The sequence below is a fragment of the Triticum aestivum genome, chromosome 6B, assembly GCF_018294505.1.
Source record: "Triticum aestivum cultivar Chinese Spring chromosome 6B, IWGSC CS RefSeq v2.1, whole genome shotgun sequence".
In the NCBI taxonomy this organism is placed as follows: Eukaryota; Viridiplantae; Streptophyta; class Magnoliopsida; order Poales; family Poaceae; genus Triticum; species Triticum aestivum.
The window spans coordinates 573419748-573434076 of NC_057810.1; positions in this window are offsets into that span (position 1 = coordinate 573419748).

Sequence of the window (14329 nt, forward strand, 5' to 3'; positions counted from 1 at the left end):
TAGCATAACCGAAGAAACTATGAGCAATCCCAGTTAGTGCCAATGATAACACCTAGTGCTTTTGCGAGCTCTCAAGAACTTGAGCATCTCCATATTCATCAAGGTTTTACCAATATCCGTGTCAAGAATCCTGGCAACACAACGTACTACCACGATGAACAGCGATGGACGATGCAGATGCAAAGGAAGATAACCTTCTCGGATTTTACCTTAGCGAGGCCAAGGGATGAAATCTAAATGATCAACCGAGAGACATTTAGCACTCCGCTTCTAATGTTCTCCTTGATGTGCTAGTGTATCCCATTCATAGATATGGTTTGATATCTAGAACATCAAGTAAAAGGTCGGACTTCGGGAGCACAAAATCCATACGGATCAACTTCTAGAATAAGTCATGCGAGATCCTCATGGGAGGTGACCAAACGACTTAAACAAGATACTACAATAATAGTGCTTCCAGCTGCGTGCGTCCACTTCACTGGAACCTATATCATAGTTCTTGGGAGAAGTTCCAACCATCATATCTGCCTAAGATTCAGATCTGGTTGGTGTCAGGATATTCCAGACTCACCAAGTCTAGAAAGAAAAATGAAAGTTTGCAACACAAATCGACGAGATGACGTTGCGAGATTCTCGGGGAATGAACTACAATAGCAAGCTCCAAAACATGAGCTGGTTCTGCTACAACATGTGGACACGTTGTCCGAGACAAGCATGACCACATGGTAGTCTTACAATAAAACACTACCGAGTTCAGGTTGGGAACCATCATTGCGGAGAGCGAAGTCCTGCGCATGTACCTTTGGGTCCTTAAGGATTAGCACTTAAGAACTTCTTTTCCTTGAACAAATCAATCAGTGGCTTGGTGTGCTAGGGATTACACATGGAGTGGAGGTAGCGATCCTATCAAACCATGGAATACTTTGCACATGTATGACTGACTTGGGATGATTCCGGAGAAAGCAAAAACAATCTTTCTCAATTCACGGCGGCTACTTGCACCTAATGCACGTGAACTTGGACAAAGTCACTTCTTACACCAAACATGTATTTCATGAACGGGACATGAAGATAATGCTTACAAAAGTTTCCAATACTAGCTTGGTGTTCAACATGAGTCATGGAGGAGACAAGATGCTGCTGATGGGATCAATAGCAACTCATCGGAATTTCCATATCACTGGACTTCCTCCATTATGTGAACAATGTGATAGTATTGGTCAGACCAAAAGATGTAATGGTGTGTGCTCGAGGAATCAACCACGAGTAAGACAACATTACGAATACCGTTGGTTCTAACTTGATTTGATGATGGCCCACACTCAAATCAAGGTTTGGGCAAGACGATAGGTTCAACATCTGATCACGAGGACCAATCAGTGAAGAAATCATCTTTCTACAACAAACACTCAAACACAAGATATCCCTTTGAAATGAACTAAGTTAGGCAAGCTTTTATCTTCTAACTCTCCAAGTTGTTGTTTGGCTTAACCAACTAGCTCAGGGGTATCCAACATAGATTCCTGGAGAAGGGGTGGTTACAAGAAACCAACTTGATCACGAACTCAACTTAGCGGTCAGGTGACAACCTGGTAACACTTCCGAGAAGACATTCATAACATCACGAACCACCGAAATGTTATTAAGCTCGGGAGCAATCTTGCTTTTCAGAGCAAGATGATATGATCACAAGAGCGAGGCATTGGCACAATCCTAACTCATTGATCGAGGGGCGCACCGGAAATAAGGACTAGGTAGCATGATCTATCTTGGAACGACGATTCAAAAACCAACACGCTAAGAATGAAATTATTGTCCATTAACTACCAAGCAACAAGGTTGCTAGGAGTATTGAATTCACACATCATGGTTCACTTGTCGGCATTCTGGTTACAACAACACAGGAACCGAGGAATGAAGAATGATGGAAAGAAGTATCATTGCATCAAGAATTCTTAAGAGGGTGTGCAAATCTCACGATACTCTTGCTATGAAAGAGGGTGATACTTCGAGGTAGAACAGAACAAAAGCTGGATTGGCATTTTGATCTGCGGAATACAACTATTTTGAACCAATCCTGGATATGGATGAGGTACTGGAGTTTGTTTCTCCTAGTCATCCTGAATAGAATGGCTTGACGGACCACAAGATTAATACGCATCGATAACACGAATGCACAATTACTCCTAACTATCAATTGATAGACGAAGATCAGAATACGACTGAAGAGGGACAACTCAAAGGAACATATATCTTTCTGAGTTGTGGATGCATAGATTAGTATGTCGAGCAAAGCTCAACATTTCTTTTGGATAACCCATGCAGAGAAGGTAGAACTGGCAGAATATCAACATAGAATCGAGTACTCATCAAGAGCATTGTGGTTGTGATCTATTGGTTCAAAGAACTTCTGCCACGAATGGTTCATGGTATTTGGAAGAAGGAAATACCACGGCCTCGAGGACTATCACAAAGGTTACTAATAACCTAAAGGAACTAGCAAACACTATCAACATGAAATAAGTAGGGTGAATCTCGGGTTCAGAAACCCAGGAGTAGAATACCTACTACTAGGTAGCATCACAGGATGCTTTCGAGAATGATGGCCAGAATCATCACACTAGGAACACAAAACATGGCTAGATTACCTGGCGATCCTCTAAGACACCTAGGGTCATAATACTAGCTCCAACATATATGTCGAGGCAACATAGTACCTTATCTCAGCAATTTAGTGTGGTTAACCTGGCCAAGGAGACAGTGGAAACAGGAGGAAGGGATTTTCAAATGCATCAGACTATTTAGAAACCTGGGATGACTCGGACAACATAACGACTGTAAATGCTCGAAAAGATTTGAGACATGCTACAAAAATGGTGGCATAACCACTCGATCATCATAATATCAAGGTTCTGAGATCAACTATGAACGTACAGAAGATAGTAGGAGCTGAACTGAGGCTTAAATCCATCAATCTTACAAGTCTATAGATTAGTAACACGTGATCCTGATAGAAAGAGGAGATAGCCTAGTTCCTTAACCCCGTAAGAAAGATATGATGACTCAGATCAGAAGGTCATAAGGTAAAGGAGTAAAAAGAGCCTTATGTTCCATCCCACAATCAATTCCCCTACATATAACTAAAGCATTTCTAGACTCAACTTTGACCAGTTTGGCTTGGTAATCCTACAGGCAGTCAAGCTCTGATACCAAAGTTGTCAGGACCCCGATACTAAGTCACACCGATCTAGCATGTAACACATCATATCACTTTGCGGCCTCACGCACGGTATTCCCACGGGTGCCACCTTACCTGGCCCGAGACCGTTTGCGCCTTTTGGCTCACGTATATGATAGTGCCGCTAGCATCCATATGACAAAGAACCCGGGCTGACATGGCTAGTCGTGAACCCAAAGTGGCACTAACTTACAGGGACAGGCATACATGACCCAACAACGAACGTGTTGGTCATCAGCGAGTGAATCCGGGCTGTAGCAACTGGGCTAGCAGGACTCCGGTAAACCAGGCTATAGCAGGCTAATAGGACTCAGGTAGACACCGCGTGACATTTCCCCGAAGGGACCGACACAGGAACGAAGAAGGACACATGCTGGCCAGCCTAAGTGTTCCGGAGCAGTAGCAAGCTACCAGGGCTCAGTGGAAGCACTAGGAGACATTTCCCGGTAAGAGAGGCTACCAAGGATAAACAACTAGATAGTCAGATCCCACACATACCAAGCATTTCAATAACATACACACAATATGCTTGATATGTGCAAATACAACATGGCATCACAACATGACTCTACGACTCAAGTATTTTATTCAATAGGCTCCGAGGAGCGAGATATTACAAACATGAGTCTCATGACCCAACATTCAGAGCATACAAGTCAAAGCACAAACGGAAGCTTAACATGTCTGAGTACAGACATCTACAAATGAAAAAGGCTGAGAAGCCTGACTATCTACCAGATCCTGCCGAGGGCACAAGATCGTAGCTGAGGTAACAAGCTAAACATCGAAGTCCACGTGGAACTACTAGCGAGGCTGAAGTCTCTCTGCAAAAACATAAATTAAGCAACGTAAGTACAAATGTACCCAGCAAGACTTACATCAGAATAAACTACATATGCACCATTATCAACAAAGGGGTGGTGGGGTTTAACTGCAGCAAGCCAGCTCTGACTCGGTGGCTATCCTAAACTACGACTGCAAGTAACACTTTTGAGGTGGCGCACGAGTCCACATATTCACCATATCAATACACCACTATGGATCCTCTCCCGTCTCCCTACGAGAACGCCATCCATAGCACTCACACTTATCTTGCGTATTTTAGAGTATCCACTTTCACTTGTCTATGAACTGTACAGGCAACCCAGAAGTCCTTTTCCGCGGACACGGTTATTCGAATAGATGATGTTAACCCTGCAGGGGTGTACTTCTTCACACATGCTCTCACCACTTACTGCCGTTTACACGACATGTACTCGGCAACCTTCAAGCGGAAGCCCAGCGAGGGTGTCGGCCACGACCTGACTAATCACACAAGTCTCTCGTCCAGGTTTATCGCCTATTCAGGTTCCATCCGCAAGGAGATCCGGCCGGGGTGTCGCTCACGGCCCGAAACGATGTGTGCAGGGTTCCCAAGCCCACCTCGACGGGTGGATCTACACTTGGTACACCGTGCCACGGTGCCTAGTCTGTCCCAAGCCCACCTGTACCAGGTGCCACTTCGTAGACTACTAACACTACCTACAAACACCAAAAACTAGTTGCAACTCCTGGACAGAGATCAAGTTGATTAATAAGTCGAGAGAGCATGGAGTGCCCGGAGCCCAATGTGTGGTAGTAACTGTTCATGGATCAAAAACACAGAACTCAGTTCCTGAGGACGGTTTCAATGAGACAACCCACCATGTACTCCTACATGGCCTCTCATCGCTACCTTTACCAAATCGTGTTCACACACTTAGCTCACACACAATTGGACATGTTCACACACCTCTGATTCATCCCCGATGAATCAGACCTGACTCAACTCTAAGCAGTAGCAGGCATGAAAAACAAGCATGAATGAGTAGGCACAACAGGGCTCAAACAACTCCTACTCATGCTAGTGGGTTTCATCTATTTACTGTGGCAATGACAAGTCATGCAGAGGATAAAGGGGTTCAACTACCGCAGCAAGTAACAAATGAATCGTTGTTGTCCTAATGTAGTAAAAGAGAGCAGGAGTGAGAGAGTAGGATTGTATCGGAATGAACAAAGTGGTTTTGCTTGCCTGGCACTTCTGAAGATAGTATAGTTCTTCATTGGTGTCATCGATCACATCGTCGGTACACGTCTATCGAGAGGGAACCATTACCGGCAAACAAAGAAGAACACAATCAATGCAATGCAACAATATGATGCATGATCATGACATGGCAATATGCTGTGGTTTGAGCTAATGCAACTAGCAACAATTTAAATGAAGTTGGTTTGAACCCAAGGTTCAAATTCAAACTCCATATGTGAAGGTTTAAATGCCATTTATATGATTTGTCCTAAACAGCAGCCATAAGTTATGCTAACATGCATGAAAATGGTACAGATGGATAGATTGGATTTTTCTGATCATTTTTCATATATAATGTATCTCATTTGGAGTTACGGTTGAATTTCTATGAATTTTTAGAAGTTTATACTATTTTCTGGAATTTCCTAAAAAGAATAAATCCAGAAAATGATTTACTGCGTCAGCCTGACGTCAGTGTGACGTCAGCAGGTCAACGAAGCCGGGTCCAGGTCAAACCTGACGTGTGGGGTCCACACGTCAGTGACTAACTAACTAATCTAAATTAATTAGTGTTAAACTACTACTAACTAAAAATGTCAGTGGAGTAATTAAACTTAATTAAACACTAATCTAGGATTAGCTGGGGCCTGGGCCCACTCGTCAGTGACTCAGGGGAAGTCAAACTAGGGTCAAACCGGGTCAAACTCGCTGGAGTTGACCCGGGGCTCATCGCCGGCAGGGCCAGGGACGGCGGAGAGGTGCGGGTTTCCTCCTCTGGTGACCAGATCGGCGGTGGAGAGCGGCTACGTGGAGCTGGAGCTCGCGCGCGTTGAGTGGTGGTAGTGGGAGATGCTGGGGTGGCCGGAAACGTCACCGGCAACGCCCTTGGCGGTCGCCGGAGTTCGGGCGAGGTCGAAGCTGTCTCTATGAGGCACGACGAGGCACGTGATGAGGTTCTATGGGCTTCTGCGACTGTGTTGAAGACGACGGCGTGCTCGGAATCAAGCCAACGTGGCTGTGGCCACGACGGCGACGTGCGGTGGCGGCGGCGGGCGCGGTCGAGCTCGGTGCGGTCGCTGTGGTGCTCGAGAGCAAGAACGGAAAGGGGGAGGAGGAAGAGGAGCTCACGGGGAGTCAGTTGAAGCAGACGGCGAGCTCGGGGAGGGGCTGGAGCAAGCGGGGTGGCGATGGCGATCTCGGCGGTCCGAGGTTGAAGAAGACGGCGGGGACGGCGATTCGGGGCTTCTGGCGTCGCTTGGATCGGTGCAGAAGGTCTAGGGCGACAAGGTGGAGCTCTTGAGGCGGTCAGGGAAGCGAGGGGGAGGCGGTGGCCGCGGTGGTGCACGTCGGCAGTGGCGGGCGCGTTCGGGTGGTGCGAGGGAGAGAGCCAGAGGAGGGGAGGAGCACGGGAGAGAGTGAGAGTGGTCCAGGGGGTTGCGTGGTGTCCTCCAAAAGATCGGGGAGGCCAGGCAGGCAGGGAGGAGCTGGCGCGGCTCGCCTGCGTGCCGGGCACGCAGCTGCTTCTCCTCCTGGCAAGAGGAAGAAGACAGTGCTGCCCCTGGTGGGCCGGGCTGGCTTTGCCCGGCTAGGCTGCTACAGTGGTGGGCTAGCTGGGCTACCAGGTAATTCCTTCTCTCTCCCTTTTAAATTCTGTTTTTCTATTTTTATGTAAGTTTGTGGCTTTATTAAAAATAGTTAGACACCTTCAAAAATCCTGAAAATAATCATAGGCTCTGTTTAGATTGATTCCAACAGCCCACACTTACTTCCAGAATTATTTGAGCATTTAAAATATTTACTAGCATTTAAATGCGTAAATGCAAAGTACATATGATTTAATTCAGTGACCAAATATGTCATGGAAAAATGTGCAACACCTCTGGTTATGGTTCTAGCATTTTCCAGAAATGATGAACATTTTTGAAAGCCATTTGGATTCACTGAAAATATTTTTAGGTTGAACCTATTTGAATTCCATTTGGTACTAGGGTTTGGACATCCCCATTTCAAGTTTCTTTCAAAGTTTAAACATGATTCACACATGAAGTTAGCCTAGTGCAATGCCAGAAGCTAGGGATGTGACACCTATGTTTTCTGCCCCTTTATTCTGAACGGAGCCTAAATATTTGGTATAAGGGCATGGGACAGTGGGTGCACCAGCAGTCCAGCACCAAGTACGTAAACAGGGGCATAAAGTGGTGATTTATAGTTTGTTGCCCCGAGAAACAAACATCCAAGAAACATATCTGGGTTGGTCCCATTTTTGTTCACTCTAGCCACCTACTCCTATGTGTGGATAGCAAATCTAGTCCTGGTCATACCACTGTGTACAGCGTTACCCCTATATTTCCCTTTTCGACCAAGAGACCGGTTGGATGACCAGTCTGTACTACTTTCACCCCCTTTCCTTCCTGTTTGTACCAAGTTCGATGTACATACTAAATTCCCTCACCCCCACTTTATGTCTTGTTTGAACCAAGTATACAAGATTCGACTCCATGAAGTAGCTTTACCTCTAACAATAGAAGGAAAAAAATAGGTGACGTTGGACCATCCGATCGAGAGGGGCTGAGAGGTAGAAAATGATGCACATGCAATGACGTAGCGAGCTGGGGAAGTAGAGCTAAGGCGGTTTCGAACAAAGATATACCTGAAGGTCGTCGGGATGTGGATAGGTGGGCGGCGGGAGGCCGGATCCGCCCACAGGCAATGACGAAGGGATCGGAGGACCTCCCGCGCCGGCGCTCGGCCAGAGATAATGGTGCGGCCGGCAGTGGGTCTCGTCCCTCGCTGTCGACGACAGCCTAAACGCTGCCCCTCCTCCCCTTCACCGACGGAGGGGGATATGTCCGGATCTGTAACCAGCGGTGAGGATAGAAAGGTAGAGTTTTTTGAAGGGAGAAAGACAGTGTTACTACCCCTATCTTGTTTAGATCTGGATAGGATGAGAGTGTGTGAATAGAGCAACCCTAGCAAGCAAGCGTGGAGGCTCCGGCCTATATATACGTAGTGGGGTAGTTTTCCTTTTTCACTCCATCAAAACAATCGTTTAAAATTGTGTACTAATCCACTACATGCCAGGTCGCGGTTTTTTTAGTTGTTGATTGTTTATTGAGATAGCTACCCGCTTGTTCCAAGTGGTGTTACGGTGTGCCAGGTCGCACTTTGTATCGTTCAAGTCTGGTACTACAAGTCCCTCCATTAAATGAACAATCACCCCCTCGTAAAAATTGTGAACAAGCCCACGGCTAAAATTAGCGGAAACGTGGTTGCCCCAACATGCATTATTATTTATATTTTCTACCCCCTCCATTCCTAAATATAAGTCTTTTTTATTAGCCACACCTAAGACACGAATTTTTTTATTAGCAGTGAACCCCACATGTCATAGACACAAAAATTGTGGCAAGATTCCCTTAGGCAAGCCAAAGTGTGTCTAACAATCTGAGCAACTCAGGTTAGGCAAGTGTGGCAAGTGTGGGAAAAATAATGTGGCAACATAAGACAAACATAGTCACAATCCAAACAGCCCCGTAATTTTTTGTGGCATGCATGAAAATTTGGTTAGTTAAATTTATAGTCAAAATTTGGCAAGGTGCATCAAATCAACACATGCAAGTATCAAAAGGAAAGTCACGGCATGCACGCATGCATTGTACTCCCTCCGTATCCAAATATAAGTCTTTTTAGAGATTGCAACAAGTGACTACATACGAAGCAGAATATGTCTAATCCTACATACGAAGTATCCCATTTGAAATGTGTAAAAAGACTTATATCGAGTGCAGTGCTTTGATGTGTCACGTCAACTCGTACAAGACCGAGAAATTTGATTACTACAACGCCCTCTCCCTTGCGGACTGAGCTCCGGTGCCTTAACTGCACCTGCCTTTGGCTACATGACAGGAGGGCCAACCACCTGTTGGGCCCACCTGTCATGGACGCAAAGGTAGGAGCAGTAAGTAGAAGCTTTTGCTACATGCTATCCCTCCCGCACGAGGTGGACGGACATGCAGCAGTGGATTCGATATTGTAGAAGTAGGAGTAACATCATTGTTCGTCTTCGCGAAGAGGCGAAGAGCCAAGCGCAACCCGAACGTGGTAGTTGCGAACGCTCGCGTGGTGCGGTTCCTTGGAGCACGCATATACTAGCCAAGCTCTTGCATGAGACAAAATTGCTATTGTTTAACAATTAAACTCCATTATCCATTGGTTGATACTCATTCTACATAGGTCGACGCGCTTAGCACCGTTTCCTCCTGGGGTCACCAATGTTTATTTGCTAATTAATAGCATTGCATGCAATGAACTAGCCATTGCAAGTCATTAAAAGCATGCACACCTCTAATCTCTTATTGGTTGATATGTCAAGAAACAAGAAACAAGGTAGAAGTTAATGCACCGCACCTAAGTGTTTTGGGACTATTTGGTTTTTGTAAGATGACTTACACACCTAGACGGAGGGAGTACTATTGCCATGTAAACCGGAAAGGAGTATTTGCCTTTCTAGAGATTTCAACAAGTGACTAGACTACACCGTGTGCAGTACTCCCTCCCTTCTGGTTTATAGGGCTCAAATCTCAAATCTCATGAACCAAGGCATTTTGCGATTGGAGGAATGTATCTCGTACTTTACAAAACTACCCTAATCAAACTCATGCATTAATTACGTAGTTCTCTCGTTTTCCTCTCTGCCTTGGTCGCGGTGCACAATATTGAGCACTCGTATATGACTAGCCTCTCTATCTACATGCGGGACATTTCAAAGCATCCGGGCCCGCGTGCCATCCACCAAATCACAGCGAGGTGCTACAGTCGAGAGTCACCTATCACCCTGGTGTGGCCATCATGACCCGTCATATCACAAAACCCACACCTTTACCAGCAGTGGTAAGGTGGCCTCCAAGTTGGACTAGACGAAGCAACCATCATTTCACAGCTGGAACGCTCGTTCAAGCCCTTTCTTCCCTTTCTTGAAGAAAACCTCACTCCAGGCTACTCACTTCTGCCATTTTTCTTCTGTACCGACGAAGGAAAGGTGGGCAAATCAGTTATGCAACTATATTTTCATTCCAATAATCTTCTTTTTGCGAAGCACCGACCGATTCTCACATCCTATTCTTTTCCCGTTTTCATTGCGATTGTGGTTTCCTTTCGATTGCTTTTTGTTTGTCAGTTCATTGATGGATCCTGGAGCACTAGGCAAAGAGTTGCCGGTGGACAACCCACTGGAGACAGCGATCTCCAGGAAGCGAGCACCGACCATGGAGACGAAGAACTCCAAGAAACAAGCACTACCCAAAGAGTTTAGGACGTTGGCGGATGAACTCCTCAAAGAAAGTTGGAAGAATAGCAAGGGCCCCCACCATGCCTACCCTAGGAACTCTCATTGCCACCTATGTGAGGCTCAAGACCGAGTTGAGGAGATAGTCGCCGTTGAGAAGCAGTATTCCCCTGGCAAGGTGATGGCCCCCATCGAGGACAAGGAGATGGCCCCCGGAGGGATGAGATCCCCCGGTGAGCTGCACAAGGTAAAAAATGGCTTATTACCATAGTTGTGGTTTTTGATTATTTGCAATGTGCTTGCTAATATGTTAGGGTTGTGCAGGTGCCGGTGGTTGTCCTTGATGGTTCTGATGTCGTGGCCCGTCCTGTTGGCATCGCCCCAGAGATCGATTCCGATGCCGCTGTCCATCCTGTGGACATCGCCCCAGAGATTGATTCCGATGTCGCGGTCAGTCCTGTGGACATCGCCCCAGAAATCGATTCCCATGCCGCTGTCTGTGCTGTGGTCATTGCCCGAGAGATCGATAACAAGAAATAGTTGGTCACGCTAATCCTTCAGGGTATTTTGCATTGCCTTGTGTTTAATTACCAGAACGATGTGTGTTATCAAACCATCTTAGGGCTAGTGCACTGTCTTGTGTGGGCGGATCTTGCTACTTTTGTTTGATAGTGAATCATGCGATGAATCATGTGAACCCTCTCCGAGTTATGGAAACATATGTATCCTCACCAGCTTTGGATGTAATATATGGCGTGCTTAGATGTAAGTTTGAACTATTTATCATATCAGCAGGGCTTGTTTGCTGATTCTTGGTGTTAGTAGGCTAGCTACTATGCGAGCTATAGTACTTGCAAAACACTCACCGAAGAGAAACGTTGGGGCTGATGAGCTCGTGGTACGCTTATACTTATCCCTCGTCGATCGACCAATAGCCCTAGCTCCTAAAATTGTAGGCTTAGCGATAGATCAGACAATAGTCGACATACATTCAGGCCTCATTTGGTTCATAGGGTAGGAAAATAGTAGCAAAAGTACAGAGAACGTGCAACACAAAATCATAGCAGTGTAGAGACGTACTCCCTCCGTTCCAAAATAGATGACCTAGGCGGGCTAGTTCCGCCTAGTGGGTTTCAGTGATATGACGTGGTACAGTGTCGTCCAGTCTTCGCGTGTGGTAGCAATATTGCGGGTACAGTAAGTTTTCTTGAAGAAGCGGAATTCAATGAAGTCATGATGGTTCCTTCGTCCGAACAACTTATAGTGGGAAAGGTTGGGCCTGCGATATGACCGGGGTAGACCAGGATAATTTTGTGCATGGCAGGTGTACCAGGATGGTCGACGTCCCACATGTCGGTGAATAAAAGTATTCTTTCCTTTATAGAGGACGAGCAACGAGTATTCATTGTTTACTTTTTATGAAAGCTATTGTCTCCACTGTTACTCCTTGACTTTGTCAATGCCTCTCTCTCCTCCACATAAGCGGGGACTACTTGCTATGCATGCAACGGGCAGCTGGTGTCTTGAGGGGCCAGAGCGGGCTCCGGAAGCAGTCCGGACTCCAGCATGGCCCACCTCACATTATCACCATGTATTTCTTGGAGTCCGTGCGCGGCGGGCGGGCGATCTCTTCTCCCTCCCCCGTTTCTCTCTTCTCAGCCGACACCCGCCGAGCGATTAGATTTCGGCTATCGACGGTTTATTCAATTACAGTCCCACATGTCAGTGAAAATGCAAGACAACGTGTATCCCCTCTGGTGAGCGGCGTGCGAGCCGGACTGTCGGGGGTGCGACGCGTACTAGTCGCAAGTGTGCCGCCTTTTCCTTTAGACTAGCCATAATGGAGAGTAACATACACTAGTAACATACACATATCTCTAGACTATGTTACTACCTCAATAGTGGGTAGTAACATAAGTGTGGTAACATGCAAAGCTTTATTTATTAGGTTATAGACTCATATTGCATTGGGAAATGTGATGTTACAGTAACTAGCTAAGTTACTAGTACTTCATCTCTCCTCATTAACTCATTGCCACATAAGCAAATTTGCTAAGTTGGACTCGATGTTACTACCGAAGTTACTCCCACGGTGGCTAGTCTTAGAACTTGCGAAGCGTAACATTTTCGCGCGATCGATCGATAAAATGACAAGGGCAGTGCTTTCCCGCTCGTTAGGCGGGCTAGTTCGAGCGATATGACGTGCTACAGTGTCGTCCTCTTGCTCCATTTTTATGTAAGCAAGATAAAAAATGAGGATTGTTAGAGATTATAGCATGATAGTTAGGGCATCTCCAGCGCTGGCCCACTAATTTACACCGGCATCTGTATGAACTAACCGGATGAAATTCGTGCAAACAAAGCAAATTTCAACTTAGCCGGATGAAATTCATTACATTTCGAAAACTTTTCCTACAAACTGGACGAAATTCATTACATATTTCGCACAAACCGTACTAAAACCTACTGTAAACCTAATCTAAACAATCGCCAGTGCCCAACCACCATGTCCGGCCATGAACCCGAGAAAGCCGGCCATTGCCTTTGCCTCCTCCTCATCTGCCTCGATAACCTCCTCGTCCGGAGCACAAGGTTCTGAAGATTTCCGCCTCCACGTCACCGTCAAGCGGCTAATCGGCCACCGATATTTACCCCGCCAAGCTTGGCGTCGACTGAGTAGAGTAGCGGTGGCCTTCTCGGGACCAGAGCGGCGGCGACCTACCATGTACTACTCTTCCTCGCTGCCGGCTGCGCCCGCGCACGCGCGCCGGCTTTGTGGTCGTGGCGGCGGAGGGCTGCCGGGGGGGGTGTCGACAATCTCCTTCGTTTGCTCCTGCGACAGTACATCGAAGAGAGCTTTGGAGCGCGCCCGGAGCGGAGCCGCCGATGTCCCTCGTCTGCTCCTGCGACAATACGTCCAATAGAGCTTCGGAGCGCCAGGAGGCGATGGTTGAAGTGGTGCCAATAGAAGGAAGGGACCGGAGGAGAATAAGTGTGGGTCTTTGGCTATGGCTGGGAGCTGGGGCTCAAGTTAATATAGCGGGCGAATGGCAATGAGCCGCTGCAGACGGATGGACAACTGGCGTCGGAGTAGGTTCGTCGGGCGTGAATGCAGATGCTGTTTCAGTGACTTAGCTGCAGATGCGTTTGGGTTAGTAACATGTGGGCCCAACGGGCATCTGGCCCGCATGTCAGTGACACACCAATTGCACCTACAGTTAAGTTCGGTGAATGCGGCATTGACATTCTGGAGAGACGGTGAACGTTTCAGGCGAGAAGCGCGCGCTAGCGATGGAAGGGGTTTCGATGTGCAGTGGCACTAAGATCGGTCGCTCACGATAGTACATATTCCGTACCATACTACCATAGTACCCTCTCTAGCTTAGGCTGTTTTATAGATTGTCGTTGTGATGGACGATATACATGAGCAAGGCGGTCCGAGTATGACCGTTGGTGTTGAGCCAGGTGAATACATGCTCGGCGTTCGTGTAGGCCTCCATCAAATGTCTAAACAGTAATGTCAGGCACCGCTGGGGTGCGCAGGTGATGGGCTCGCCGTTTGCGTTGCGCCATGAGCAGGACTTTGATTTAGAGGGAGACGTGCATGCATTAGCATGCTTTGACAGCGTGAGCGTGAGTGTCTGACACGAAGTATTTCATTTCCATTTGGCTAACGAGGGTGCATTGCAACGACGAGTCCGTGGTTTGATTCCCCACATACGCATAATTTTGGTTTTTACATTATTTCTTTCTCATTTGA